Source organism: Notechis scutatus, chromosome 1 (assembly GCF_049901735.1).
Source record: "Notechis scutatus isolate UNSWTSFEM ecotype Mainland chromosome 1, rNotScu1.2, whole genome shotgun sequence".
NCBI classification, from domain to species: domain Eukaryota; kingdom Metazoa; phylum Chordata; class Lepidosauria; order Squamata; family Elapidae; genus Notechis; species Notechis scutatus.
The window spans coordinates 331146812-331162398 of NC_142009.1; the positions used below are offsets into that span (position 1 = coordinate 331146812).

The 15587-nt window shown below is 40.9% G+C and overlaps 1 protein-coding gene and 2 long non-coding RNA genes across 3 annotated transcripts in view; 1 reads left to right on the forward strand and 2 right to left on the reverse strand.

Annotated features, from left to right (window-relative positions):
- The window catches only part of LOC148133542 (uncharacterized), a 726392-nt gene that overhangs the window by 236030 nt on the left and 474775 nt on the right, over positions 1 to 15587 (reverse strand). The window lies entirely within an intron of this gene.
- Positions 1 to 15587, reverse strand: part of EFNA2 (ephrin A2) — a 285035-nt gene that overhangs the window by 104690 nt on the left and 164758 nt on the right. The gene's annotated exons all lie outside the window — the stretch shown is intronic.
- On the forward strand, positions 1378 to 15015 carry LOC148133543 (uncharacterized). The gene is made up of 3 exons (XR_015747446.1): positions 1378 to 1487; positions 11230 to 11304; positions 14925 to 15015. It is a non-coding gene; the product is annotated as an uncharacterized LOC148133543 (long non-coding RNA).

Here is a 15587-nt window from a genome sequence, read left to right on the forward strand (position 1 = left end):
TAACAGACCCATAAAAGCCAGGATCACTAAATTTGTGCCTTGGCATCCTTTGGCTTCCATCCAACAGATTGAGAATAGAGTGGGACTAACCAGGAACAGCTGAAAATTGGATCCGCTTTGAGTAAATAAAAAAGAGTTGTGAGTCTCAAACAGTTGGCTTTGACTCAGAAGCTGTTCGGATTGTCCCATACTTATCTGAGCAACGTCCTGCAAATGAAAAACAAGTTGTGCTTTTTGTGTCACATGCACAACATCGAAGCCGTTACGATCATTTCTTGTTATTATCCAGTCTCGGGAAAGATGCTGAGTTTGGTTGAACTCCACTGTTTTTCTTGGCGTGACAAAGGACGGTTCCCAGTAGTTTCAGATGTTACAGCAGATGCTACTAGAAAACTGTATTCTTCTTTTGGGGAAGCTGACAAAGAAATGTCTGTGAATAAACTCGAAGGCCAAAATTATCCTGTGGTGAAGCCTTCACTCTCATTGTAAACGTCGTTTTAACGTTCTGAAGGAAGCCTGAAACCCTACACCATTCCAGACAAATGGCTGTCCAAACTCTTCTTAAAAACATTCAGTGTTGGAGCATCCACAACTTCTGGAGGAAAGTTGTTCCACTGGCTAATTGTTCTAACTGTTGGGAAATTCCTCCTTAGTTCTAGGTTGCTTCTCCCCTTGATTAGTTTCCACCCGTTGCTTCTTGTCCTGCCTTCTGGTGCTTTGAGAATAAGTTGAGCCTTTCGTCTTTATGGCAGCCCCTCAAATATTGGAAGATTGCATGTCAACCCTGGTCCTTCTTTTCATTAAATTAGACATATCCAATTCCTGCAACCATTCTTTATTTGTTTTAGCCTCCCGCCTCCTAATCGTCTTTGTTGTTCTTCTCTGCATACTTTCTAGAGTCTCAACATCTGTTTTTACATCGTGGCAAGCAAAACTGGATGCAGTCTTCCAAGTGGTTTTACCAAGGCATTTATAAAGTGGTATTTTCAAATATTTAGGCAGGAATGGTAAAGAAAGTTTTTAGTTTCAATTTTCTGGATCCTGCTTTGCTGGGTAATGAGGCCATTACATTGCTTTGTTTGCTTCTGGTTATTTATTTTTGTCCATTGTTATCAAACGGCATAGCGTTTGCACCAGAAAAGCGCAGGATTATAAATGTTTTCTCGTCCACAGAAAAGAAGGATCAGGAGACAGGACTGCGTCCATCATTACTGAGTTTTTATCCGTGTGTTAGCAAAGCCATTCCTCATTCTTCTCCGAACAAACCAAATGTGAGAGAACAGTTTTATAAAAGAAAAGGATCCGAAAACAAAAACATTGTCTGCAGGAGTCAAAGGCTGCTGGCGTATTACGGCACTGATCGCTCCTTGGCTCAGCCTTGGAAGCCAAATCATTTGCTAACACTGTGACAGTTTTCTGCATTAATCCCCCAGCCTGGCTGGTTGCTGGCAGTGATGAAGGAGCAAAGGGCATCACACCGAGCGAACGTAAGCTTATTTTCCAATCGCTTGCTCACTTCTTCCCTGCCTCGCCTTGGTGGACTGCCTTTGTATGTAGTATGTAGTTCCTGGGGAAAGCTCAGCGGCCTTGAGGGCCATGTGAATAGGCCTTGATTTTAAAGAGGAAGAGGAGGGAGGGAGGGAGGAAGGAAGGAAGGACAGAGGATGGAAGAAAAAAAATGAAAGGAAGGAAAAAGAGGAAGGAAGAAAGGAAGGATAGAGGAAGGAAAAATAAAAGAGGGAGGAAAAGAGGGAGGAAGAAATAGAAGGAAAAGAGGAAAAGAAGAACAAAGGAAAAGAGGGAGGGAGGAGAAATAAAGGAAGGAAAGAAGAAAGGAGGGAGGGAGGGAGGGAGGGTATGTGTGTTTATATATATACACTATGAGGGATCACTCACCCAATCTTAAGAAGAAAAGTAGCTTGAAAAGTCCATATTTTGCACTCAAGCCTGGAAAATAACTACCTCAATTAACTTCACATGGACCTTTGCTAGTTTAGAGATGATTTATTTGAACTGCTATGCTGAGAAATGCTTTACAACCTCATTTAAATGTCCCTTTGCTTTCATTTCACTTACTAAAACTTTTTCTCCCTTTAACAAGTTGGTAAGATGCAAAAATATGAAAAAAATATTTTAATATTTAGAATATGTATGAAAAAGGAAAAATAGCATACTGTGCCGGTAGCACTAAATAATCTTTTTTAAAAAAATACTTTATTCCTGGGATAGAATAATAAGGTGTAACAATAACACTTAAACCTGCCTCTCCTAGCTCAGCGTCTTCCAGATAAATTTGCAACCTTGATAAACCAGCAGGACCTGACTGTTCAGCAATGGATGATGAAGTTTGTAGTCCAACAAATTTAGAAAGCAACGGAGCTTAGAAAGCCAGGATCTGGTTATTAAGTGGCAGACTGGCTGAAAAAATGGAAGTTCCATTTAGCTTTCATTGAGATGTGGGCTTTAGCTTAATCCAGGTGATAAAAACGGTTTAAAATTTAATAAGTCGAGGCCGTAGCCAGGTATACAAATTGCGGCAAACTGTAATTATGCATTGTGGAAATATCGACAAACTTTAAAAGCCTTCCCTGAGAAAACCTACCTCAAGAAAAATGTATCTGTTTAGGAAACCTTCCTCAGAAAGATCTTCCTTAAATACAGCATAGTTGAGGGGAAATTGCAAAGGAGGAAATGGAAGAGAATCTTTATCAGATCGCTTTTTTAAAAAAATCACTTTAAAAATCTGTGGTAAAACGGCCCTCTCCAGTTTTAAGCAGCGGTTTGAATTTTTTTTTAAAGTTTATTTTTCCATTGGTTTCCAACCAACACCCCCAAACTGCAGTATAAGGATGCTTTTACGGGATGTTTATTTGATCTACATATAAATTATTTCAGCAGGCAGCGGAATGGGATAGGTAGGACCAGTTTTATTCAAGGCACCCACCTCTGAACTGGACAAAAATGATCAAAAATTGAGAACTACGAAATGGATGCACAAAAATTGGTGAACCAACCGACACACTGTTTGTATATTTATGAAAGAAAGCTGGATGTTTTTATGTTTTGTTTGTCTTTAAAAACTAATAAAATTGTTTTCAAAATAAAAATAAAAATTGAGAACTACGATTTTAGGCCAAAAATAGCTGCATGCTATGGCAGTTAAGCAACTTTGGAAGAAGGGGGAGAAATGGCTGGAAAGAGAGGTGGGAAAATGCAGGATGAGGGAAGTGGAGGGGAAGACTCAGTCTGGCTATTATGCCCCCCACTTAGCTAGGTTTCAGCACAGAGCTTGTAAATGCCACTGAATCCCTGCTGAAATGCTATTTTCTACTGCCAGCAAGGACGAGGTTCGGTGAATTAGTCCTTTGCTAAATGGCAGCGGAGCAGAGCGATGGGGAGTGGAGCTCTAAGGCGGAGGGGAGGTGGGGAGGGAGAATGGCTGCTTTGGCCCAGTAGGAGAAGGGCGTTTTTCAAACCAAAAGTCCTATATTCTTTTTTTTTTTTTCCCCCTCCAAAAGCACAGAGTGCTGCAAAATTAAAAGCATCAGTTTTCCTAGAGCAGAATTTCTCAACCTCTGGCAAAGTGAAGATGGATGGACTTCAATTCCCAGAATTCCCTAGGCCAGCATAGCTGGCCTAGGGAATTGTGGGAATTGAAGTCCACCCATCTTCACATTGCTGAGGAAACACTACAGTCCTTGACTGTACAGCAATTCATTTAGTGACACTTCAAAGCTACAACAGCCCTGAAAAAAAGTGACTAACGGCCATTTTTCACACCTACAATCACTGCACCACTCCCACGGTCACACAATCAAGAGTCCGATGCTTGACAGCTGACTCCTATTTACGACGGTGGCAGCGTCCTGGAATCATGTGAACACCTTTTGCGACCTTCTGGCAAGCAAAGGAATGGGGAAGCCTGATTCACGTCACAATCGTGTCACTAATTTATCAACCACCGTGATTCGATTAACAACAGTGGCAAGAAAGGTCATAAAATAGGGCAAAACTCACTTCACATAGCCCCAGAAACGTTGGGTTTAATTGTGGTTGTGAGCTGAGGACTACTTGTATTCTAGGTGTGTCTGAACTTTTTGCAAAGCACCATCCTGCTAGTGTTATTTTTTTCAGCTTGATTTCTGAATGCTTCAGATTGTGGCGATGAACTATGGCTGACCCCCCAAGAAAACACGGGGGTGGAAACAAACCACAGATTGGTTGGCCTAAGATCTTTAATCCAATTCCTGAATTAGCCCACTTTCTGGGTTCGTGTTGTGCCTCAGACCATGAGCTACCCTCCCACGCACATACACACACAAAGGCTGGCTTCTTACAAGCCACGAAGCCGCCAGAAACTTAGTTAAAAGCCACAAGCTTCACATGTTATGCAAATGTGAGGGCTGAGTTTTTGGTGATGAAAGGATGTTCTGGGAACTGATCCACCGTTGGAGGTTATGTCCTCAAGCTTCTGATCCTCCGATTCAATATGACTTTGGGAAGCATATTATACAGACAGTGCTTGACTTATAACCATTCATTTAGTGACTGTTCAAAGTCAGAGGTGGGCTGCTTCCACTTGGGACCGGTTCTCGTGAACCGGTAGTTAAGATTAGGCGCGGTTTGGCGAAATGGCAAATTCCACCACTAGCTGCCCCCCCCCCCGCCCATTTTTCAGCCTGTTTTTCAGGCCGTTTTAGGGCATTTTGGGGGACATTTTTGACTCAAAAATGGCCTGAAAAGGGCCCCAAAACAGGCTTAAAATAGGCCAGAAAAGGGTATGCAAACAGCCCAAAAAATGGCCTGAAAACAGGCTGAAAAACTGGGTGTTTTCAGTTTGTTTGGGGGCTATTTTCAGTCCATTTTTCAGTCCATTTTCAGCCATTTTTCAGGCCAAAAATGCCCTTAAAAAGCCCCAAAATGTCCCGGGGTCAGGTGATCCCCATTTGTGACTTTCCCAGCCAGTTTCCAACAAGCAAAGGCAATGGGGAAGCTGAATTCGCTGAACAACCGCATGCTTTACTTAACAACTGAAGGGATTCGCTTAACAACTATGGCAAAAAGATTGTAAAGTCGGGCACAATTCGCTTAACAACTGCCTTGCTTAACAACAGAAATACTTCTCTTAATAGTTGTCGTAATTTGAGGAATATTTGTATGGATATCCAGAGATGTCTGTCTAATTTTTAAGGAGCTTGAACCTGCCTACAGTGTATCTCCACAACAATCTTGTAAGGTAGAACAGTTTGAGAAAGGGAGACTGGGAGCAGTGTGAATGATGAGCATTGTAGTTTGTTGCATTTCAGAAAATCATCTGGGGAATGCTGATGCGCAGAGTTGGTAACTAGATCAGCCATTATTCTCATAATAAGTAAACCTTGTTTAGTCTTTAACAACCATTTGCTGTTAGAACAGTGATGAAAACGTAACTTTACAACCATTCCTTGCATTTACAACCTTTCCAGGTCTGTAACGCAAAGGAAAGCTAAACGAAGAACACAACTTTTTCACAAATTTTACTTAGCAACTACTTTATTTAACAACTGAGTTGCTGTACCAATTGTGCTTGCTAAATGAGGACTATCCTTATTATGAACAATTACATACAGACAGGAGGTTATACAACTTGCCTCGTGGTGTAACTGGAACAATCTGGAACTGAACACACTCAAAACTGTAGAAATGGTGCTAGGCTTTAGAAGAAACCCTCCCATACTACCACCTCTTACAGTACTAGACAACACAGTATCAACAGTAGAGACCTTCAAATTTCTAGGTTCTACTATATCACATGACCTAGAATGCACACCTAATATCAAAAATGTCATCAAAAAGCACAACTCAGAAAGCTCAAACTGCCCAAGGAGCTGCTGATACAGATCTACAGAGGAATCATTGAGTTTATTATCTGCACCTCTATAACTGTCTGGTTTGGTTCTGCAACCCAACAGGACAGACACAGACTTCAGAGAGTAATTAGGACTGCAGAAAAAACAATTACTACCCACCTGCCTTCCATCGAGGACCTGTATACTGCACGAGTCAAAAAGAGGGCTGTGAAAATATTTACAGACCCCTCACATCCTGGACATAAACTGTTTCAACTCCTTCCCTCAAAACGGCACTATAGAGCACTGCACACCAGAACAACTAGACACAAGAACAGTGTTTTCACGAAAGCCATCACTCTGCTAAACATATAATTCCCTCAACCCTGTTCAATTATTACAAAGTCTGCGCTACTATTACTGTTACCCGTAATCTTGTCATCACTCCTTATCACCCATCCCCTCCCACTTGTGACTGTATATATACAGAATAACAGAGTTGGAAGGGGCCTTGGAGGTCTTCTAGTCCAACCCCTGCTCAGGCAGGAAACCCTACACTGTTTCAGACAAATGGTTGTCCAATCTCTTCTTAAAAACATTGTGTTGGAGCATTCACAACAGTTCTACTGGTTAATTATTGTCACTTCTCACATTCACAACTTCTGGAGACAAGTTGTTTCACCGATTAATTGTTCTAACTGTCAGGAAATTTCTCCTTAGTTCTAGTTTGGATATCTCCTTGGGTAGTTTCCACCCATTGCTTCTTGTCCTGCCCTCAGGTGCTTTGGAGAATAGCTTAACTTCCTCTCCTTTGTGGCAGCCCCTCATGAAAGGATGCTGTATAGCCATAAGTTTCAAAATATCAACAGGAAGACGAGGAATTGTGATAAGCATGACTACACACTTCCGAAGAGTCCCCGATTTTATCCCTCCAACCCACAGGAACCATTTTGTGCAAATCCCACTGTTGCCATCTTGACTGTGCACAGAGCTGGCTGGGGAATTCTGGGAGTTGAAGTCCACGCATCATAAGGTTGTCAAGGTTGAGAAATAGAAATGCTGGGTTAGGTGGAAGGAAAAAAATGTCAGCAAAGTGAGTTCAGGTGGGTGGAGAAAAGATCCCCTGCTTGGCAACGTGTACAACGACTCCCATGCCATCTTTGGGGAGCTACGTCGTACACCCACGGCCTAAATTATTTAATTTCTCCAAACCGCCGCACCTTTATAAATCATTAACGGCTCCTTTTGATCTGTGTTAATGAGGTGGCTTGATTGTGGTTGCTCTGGAAAAAAAAAATACTAATAACAGCCCAGAAATGTGAGATGGCAGATCAGCTAATAAAAAAAAAAAATTAAACTAAGTTGTAGCAAGGGAGGGAGGGAAGAGCAGATTGGAAGGAATCAGAGGTGAAAAACAAATGAAAAGATTTGTGCATTTGAGAAACCTCGTCTGGCTAATCTTGTCTGACTCCGAAGCTGAGAAGGCGCAGGTCTGATTCTTCTTTGAATGGGAGACTATCAAGTTTATTGGCCTCGGTCCTGGGAAGCTAAAAACATCTCGGAGAATGGCTGTGCAAAACAATTCAATTGTGGCTCCATTTTATTTTTATATTTTGGGAAAGAAGCATTTCTATAAAATCTGTGAATATTTATTTTTTAAATTTATGCCCGGCTTTATTTGTTTGTTTATTTTGTAACTAACTCAAGGCCGCAAATATAGCTAATATACCTTCCTCCTCCTATTTTCCCCACAACAATTGTGAGGTGGATTGGACTGAGGGAGGCGGACTGGCCCAAAGTCACCCAACTAATTTTCATGCCTGAGGCAGGACTAGAACTCACAGTCTCCTGGTGATTGGCCCAAAGTTACCCAATTAGTTTTCATGCCGAAGGCAGGACCTGAACTCACAGTCTCCTGGTGATTGGCCCAAAGTTACCCAATTAGTTTTCATGCCAAAGGCAGGACTTGAACTCACAGTCTCCTGGTGATTGGCCCAAAGTCACCTAGCCTGCTTTTACGCCTAAGGCAGGACCTGAACTCACAGTCTCCTGGTGATTGGCCCAAAGTACCTAGCCTGCTTTCATGCCTAAGGCAGGACTAGAACTCACAGTCTCCTAGTGATTGGCCCAAAGTCACCTAGCCTGCTTTTATGCCTAAGGCAGGACTAGAACTCACAGTCTCCTTGTGATTGGCCCAAAGTACCTAGCCTGCTTTTATGCCTAAGGCAGGACTAGAACTCACAGTCTCCTGGTGATTGGCCCAAAGTCACCTAGCCTGCTTTTACGCCTAAGGCAGGACTAGAACTCAGAGTCTCCTGGTGATTGGCCCAAACTACCTAGCCTGCTTTTATGCCTAAGGCAGGACTAGAACTCAGAGTCTCCTGGTGATTGGCCCAAAGTACCTAGCCTGCTTTTATGCCGAAGGCAGGACTAGAACTCACAGTCTCCTGGTGATTGGCCCAAAGTCACCCAGCCGGATTTCATGCTTAAGGCAGGACTAGAACTCACAGTCTCCTGGTGAGTTCTAGTCCTACAAGGAGTGGAAAAGGTGATCACATGACCTCAAGTCACTGCAACCGTCATGAATACATGCCAGTTGCCAAGCATCTAAATTTTGATCACGTGACCATGGGGAATGCTGCAACGATCATAAGTTATTAGTCCCTTTTTCAGTGCCATTGTAACTTCAAACGGTCTCTAAACAAATGGTTATAAGTTGAGGAGTACTATGCTGGGGGAATTTGAGCCAGTTTCTCCCTGCCAGTCATTGTCCCTGCCTCACAGGGTTGTTTTCTATTTAAAAAAAAAGTATGGTAGGAGGAGAGAGTGATGTGTATATCCTCTCCTGTACCACAGTCAGGATATAAATCTAACAAATCTATAAGCAGGTGTGTGGTTGCCCAAAGGATTTGCAGAGGGAAGGATAAATCTGTAATGATGCATATTGTTAAAATGCCACATCAGGTTATTTTGAATACAATATATAAATCTGATCCAACCGTTTTATTTTCCTTTCGGGGGGCCCTCCAGAGGAAGAGGGAACGCCAGAGCAATTCCATCATGTACTGCGTTGCGCGCAAGATTAGGAACTAAAAATACAGAGGTAAGGAAGAACACATAATGGAGCAACTTTTCTTCACAAATGAAGGAACAAATAATTTGAAAAGGAAACTCCAGGGAGAAATAAGGAGAATTTAGAGAGCGTCTCTGTTACACATTTGCAAAAAAGGCATTAGAGAGGATATTAACAAGGAATTCAGGCATCTGCGCCTTTTAAAAAAAAAAAAAGGCAGCTGCAGCTGTGTGACTGAAGCCCCGCCCCTTTTTCATGCCCTGTCATGCACATAAAGGGGTAGAGCTTAAATTGTGGCAGCTATCGTAACCCTCCCCCATGCCTGGAATTAATCCATATTTCTTAAATAGAGTTGGAAAAAGCTATTTTTTCCATTTCTTATAGCTGTTTTTTATTATTATTTTATGGGGCTTATAGGCTGCTCCAATTGTGGTTGGGATATATATTGAGCCACATACATCCCAACCTCTATAAATTGGATTAAAAACTGTGCGGCAAGATGGAACAGTAAGCCAAGTACGACGATACAAGCTACATAGGGGCACCAGGAACAATTGCCAGCATAATCCACAGCCTAAAACGCTTGTGCCACCCAAAGGAACATGATCACAGCATTGCATTTGATGAAAATGGGCCTCTTATTCACAACCATGAGGACTGGAATCTTAGTTTAGTTTTACAACGAGGATCATGGAACGTAGTGTGCTTTGCATATAGAAAGTTCTAAGTTTTATGGCCAGCATCTTATCCAAGTGTCCTCAATTTTTACAATAGTTTGTTTGGCGATTGTTTGAAGTCACACAGCCACTAAAAACAAGTGGCTTACACTTGTGGTCCTCACACTTATGATCATTGCAACTTCCCCCGTGGTCATATGATCAACATTTGGGCAATTGGCAGCTGACATATATTTATGACAGTTGCCCTGGGGTGATGTAATCACCAAGGCAGTTGTTAAATACCTTTTTTATGAACTTTTTTTGGTCACAGTTGTTAATCTATTTGCTACATTTATTAAGTGAATCATGTGGTCATTAAGTGAATCTGGCTTTCCCCTATTGGCAGGGAAAGCTGGGAAGATTACAATTCGTGATCACATGACCCCAGGACAATGCAACTGTGATAAATATGCCCATTGCCAATGGTCTGGATTTTGATCATGTGACCACACGGATATTGCAATGGTTGTAAGTATGGAAAACAGTCATAAATCACTTCTTTCAATGCTGTTGTAACTTCAATATGGTCACTAAACTAGCTGTTGTAAATCGGGGGCTACTTGTATAGACTGAAGGGACTATAACCATTAGGTAGTCATGGAGTAACTCTCTCTCAAATTAACCTTCCTTGTGGGGTGCACAGTTCTGGGCGGAAATGGCCGTGCTACACACCTCTCCCCTTAATAGTGATTAAAAATATAATAAACAACAAAGAATGGAAGAATGCGATGTTTTGTTTTTGGGATCAGATGTGTTCCTAACACTCCAGGAATCAAAATCACCCAAATAAAAGCAAGCACCGTCTCTTTAAGGCAGGAGTCTCCAAACTTAGCTGGCTGAAGGATTCTGGGAGTTGAAGTCCACAAGTCTTAAAGTTGCCAGGTGGAGACTCTTGTTTTAAAGCTCTGGAAATAGAATAGGAGGGGAGAGGAGAGGGGAGGAGAGGAGAGGAGAGGAGAGGAGAGGGGAGGGGAGGGGAGGGGAGGAGAGGAGAGGAGAGGAGAGGAGAGGAGAGGAGAGGAGAGGGAATGGAATGGAATGGAATGGAATAGAACAGAACAAGGAATAAGGAGTAAGGAGTAAGGAGTAAGGAATAAGGAATAAGGAAAGAATAGAATAGAATAGAATAGAATAGAATAGAATAGAATAGAATAGAATAGAATAGAATAGAATAGAATAGAATAGCTTTATTGGCCAACCATGATTAACATGGCAAGATGTAAATTAGAAAGAGAGTGGGCTGACTGTTGAATAAATCAATTTGGAGTTCTCACTCGAGACACAAATGATCAGGCTCATATTATTCTACTTCAGAAACATGATATGAAGACCCAGCTCTCTGGAGAAATCCATAAAATGCTGGGAAAGGTGAAAGGAAGGAGAAGAATTCTATTCTATTATAATATTATTATAATATGCTATTATAATATTCTATTATTATAATAATATTGTATCACAATAAACCTGTTCTATTCTATTCTATTCTATTCTATTCTATTCTATTCTATTCTATTCTATTCTATTCTATTCTATCCCATCCCATCCCATCCCTTTCCTTCCCTGTCCTATTCTCCATTCTCCTACAATTCTATATTCTATATTTTGACAGGACGACTAGCAGCAAGGAGGAAGAAAACCGTTAAAGCGACGACTGGGACACCGTTGGGGGACCTGGGAAAAACAGGTGGGGGTTAGATCGACTTGGAGAAAAATCTATCTACGTGATCGCTAGGAGTCAAAAACGACTTGAGGCCACATGATCAATCAGTCAATCAATGCAAAGACCGAGCTATTTGGGGAAATCTATAATGCTAGAAAAGGTGGAAGGAAAGAGAAGAAGGCAATGACGAGCAGCAAGGGGGAAGGAAGTAAGTTACAGGATGATGGGGGAATCCCTAGGAGGCCTGAAGGGACAAGGCGTGGGGGAAGATGAACATGGATAAAATCTGCAACTCTCGGAGTTTAGTTTAGATCAGTGTTTTTTTTCAAGCTTTGGCCAATTTTAAGTTGTGTGGACTTCAACTCCCAGAATTCCCCAGGTTGAAAAGCAATATTTAGATGCAAGTGAAATTTTTCCTGCTTATGTATATCTTTATAAATAAGAAAATGTTAAGAACTAAATCAACCTGTGAATGGGAAGGGATGGGATGAAATAGAATAGAATAGAATAGAATAGAATAGAATAGAATAGAATAGAATAGAATAGAATAGAATAGAATAGAATAGAACAGAACAGAATAGAATAAAGGTAAAAATTCCCCTCGCACATAAGTGCTAGTCATTTCTGGCTCTGGGCGCGGTGCTCATCTCCAATTACAAAGCCGAAGAGCCAGTGCTGTCCAAAGACGTCTCTGTGGTCATGTGGCGGCATGACTAAATGCCGAAGGCACATGGAACACAGTTACCTTCCCACCAAAGTGGTCCCTGTTTTTCTACTTGCATTTTTACATGCTTCTGAACTGGCAGAAGCTGGGACAAGGAACGGGAGCTCACTCCGTTAGGTGGCGCTAGGGATTCGAACCACCGAACTGCCGACCTTTCTGATCAACAAGCTCAGCGTCTTAGAATATTATTATTGAGCTACCGCATCCTTATTATTATATTATATTATATTATATTATATATATTATATATATTATAATATTATATTATATATATATTATTATATTATATTTATTATTATTATTATTATTATTATTATTATTATATTATATTATATTATATTATTATATTTATATTATATTATATTATATATATTATATATTATATTATTTATATTATATTATATTATATTATATTATATTATATTATATTATATTATATTATATTATATTATATTATATTATATTATATATTATAATAGAACAGCTTTATTGGCTAAGCATGACTGGGTACACAAGGAATTTGTCTCCGGTGCATAAGCTCTCAATGTACATTCAAACAACGATGTAATATAATCATACCAATAGGAGAAGATACTAGAGAAATGAGAAGGATAATAGTAATACAGCCATACTACAATGAACATTCACTGAGTTTGGGCTAAGGCCATTCTTTGTATCCAAATCAACCCTACTATGAGCAGGTTTTGTTTTTTTTGAATGGGATGTCCTGGTACTTAATTACTCATGTCTTTTAGCACAAGGGTCTCCAACCTTGTGCAACTTTAAGACCTGTGGACTTCCAGAGTTCTGGGAGTTGAAGTCCACCAGTCTTAAAGTTGCCAAGGTTGGAGGCCTCTGTTTCAAGGAATCTCTTTCATTCTGAACTTCAGAAAACGAGCAACACAACCGATCACCGTTTTGGGGTTTTGAAAAGAACGCTTCTTCCTTGAGTAAGTGTTCATCTGCAGATTTCTATCATCCAAGATGATTAGGAACTCTAGTACAGATAGTCCTCAACTTACAATCCCAATTGAGCCCAACATTTCTGTTGCTAAGTGAGACAGTTGTTTAAGTGGGTTTTGTCCCATTTTACAACATTCCTTGCCACTGCTCACAAATGAATCCCTGTTAAGCGACAACGGTTGTGAAGTGAATCCGGCTTCCCGATCGTCTTTGCTGGTTAGGAGATCACAAAAGGGGATCACATGACCCCGGGACACTGCAACCGTTATAAATAAGAGTCAGTCATCAAGCGCCTGAATTTTGGTCATGTGACCATGGGGGGATGCTGCAACGGCCGTGAATGTGAAAAGTGGTCACACGTCACTTTTTTCAATGCTTTTGGAAAGGTCAAGTGGTCACTAAACAAACTGCTGTAAGTTGTAACTTCTCAGGGACCGAGAATGAAAATGAAACACTGTTTTGGGATGCAAAGGTGTTTGTTTCAAGAAGCCAACTGGACTTTCTCGTTTTTCTTTGAAGACATTTTACTTCTCATCCAAGAAGCTACTTCAGCTTTCTTGGATGAAATGAGAAGCAAGATGCCTTCAAAGACAAACAAAGGAAGTCCAGTGGCCTCTTGAAAAAAAAAAGACCTTTGGGATAACCATTTTATTTATTGATTTATTTATTTGATTTGTCAATCACTTACAAGATAATAGGTATAAGTATAAACATGAGTAAGAATACAGGAAATAGGTACAATAAATGGGGACAATAAATGGGGACGGTAGGCACGATTGTGCACTTATGCACGCCCCTTACAGACCTCTTAGGAATGGGGTGAGGTCAATTGAGTGGATAGTTTGAGGTTGAAGGAGTGGGGGGTTAGAGGATGTAATAACAGAGTCAGGTAGTGCATTCCAGGCATTGACCACTCTGTGGCTGAAGTCGTACTTTCTGCAATCAAGTTTGGAGCGGTTTACATTGAGTTTGTATCTGTTGTGTACTCTTGTATTGTTGTGGTTGAAGCTGAAGTAGTCATTGACTGATAGGACATTGTAGCAGATAATTTCGTGTACTACGCTTATGTCCAACCGTAGGTGGTGTAGTTCAAGGTTGTCCAAGCCCAAAATTTCAAGCCTGGTGATATAGGGCATTCTGTTGCAAGCAGGGGAGTGTACTACTCTTCTTGTGAAATACTTCTGGACTTGCTCAATTGTCTGATATACAGTGCGGATTCCAGACAGATGAGCTGTACTCGAGTATGGGTCTAGCAAAGGTTTTGAATGCCCTAGTTAGCAATATTCAATATTTCCAGAGGAGAAGCTTCATAAGATTAGATTTACAACTCTTAATGCCTTTTTTGGCAATGCTGTTACAGTGAGCTCTAGCACTTAGATCATTAGATATGAGCACTCCGAGGTCCTTGATCTGAATGACCGAGAATCTCCACAGACACTGTTTCGGGACAGTCACCTTAAAAGAAGAAACTGCAAATTGAATGAACACCTGGGTTTCCCCCACACACACATACATCATTGCTCCAAAAGAAAACGTTTGCTTTTGAAATTGTGTGTGCATGTCGAAACAAGGCTGTTTAAAAGAGGTCAGGAAAACTAAGGCATCCTCTAAAAAGGTATTATCAACCCACTGAGTGAAAGGATATGAGAGGGATTGAGAAACAGAAATGAATGGCAAGACAAAGACCTAACTTAGAATGCAAAAACCGTGTTCTTTAAGTTGGAGGAATTTGTGAATGGAGAGGCGCGTTAAGCTCCCCGAGAAAAGAGACTGAATCCTGCTGGTTTGCAAGCCGAAAGCTCTTTTTCAAATCTAGCAATTGGAATACAATATGCAAATGAGCCAGATCGGGAGAGGTTAATGAATTTTTGCCTTTCTTTCATTCCGCTGCACATTTATTGCTCCTCTCTTTTTTTCTCTCTCTCCCTCTTCCATCTCTCTCTTTCTCTCTGTCTAGAAACTAGAAATTGGTCTCGGTTATCGGAGTTTACGTTTGGTCTCGGGAGCAAGGAGTAAGACTAAGGAAGGTGTTGATAAGACAAAGAAGGCAGGTTAAACTCCCATTAGAAGGGGTAGGATTGGTGGATTGCATTTGTTCGCTTGATTTGCGAAATGCACTGACAAGCTTGTGACACACGAATAAACCCTGAAAAGAAGGAACAAAGGAACTATCTATCATGTGTTTGCCGATATGCATAAAACGTCACAATTGTAAAAAAAAGAATCTAGGTGTATGTATTTCGTAGATTTTCACGGGTACAGGTATGTTGGTCTAGGTGTGTTCGGGAAAAGACCCGAACACACCTAGACCTACATATATATATAACAGACGAACACAATACAGAAGCCTGATGATGGCAGATGAAATTCTGCCGAAACGTTGCTACAACTTTAAAAGCACAACTACAATGACGTGGGAAAATACCCAAACAAAGCTGAATACCTGCGGGTACTTACATGTATGGTATTCAGCTTTGTTCGGGTATTTTCCCACGTCATTATAGTTGTGCTTTTAAAGTTGTAGCAACGTTTCGGCAGAATCTCATCTGCCATTATCAGCCTTCTGTACAGTGTTAGCACAACTATAATGACGTGGGAAAATACCCGAACAAAGCTGAAT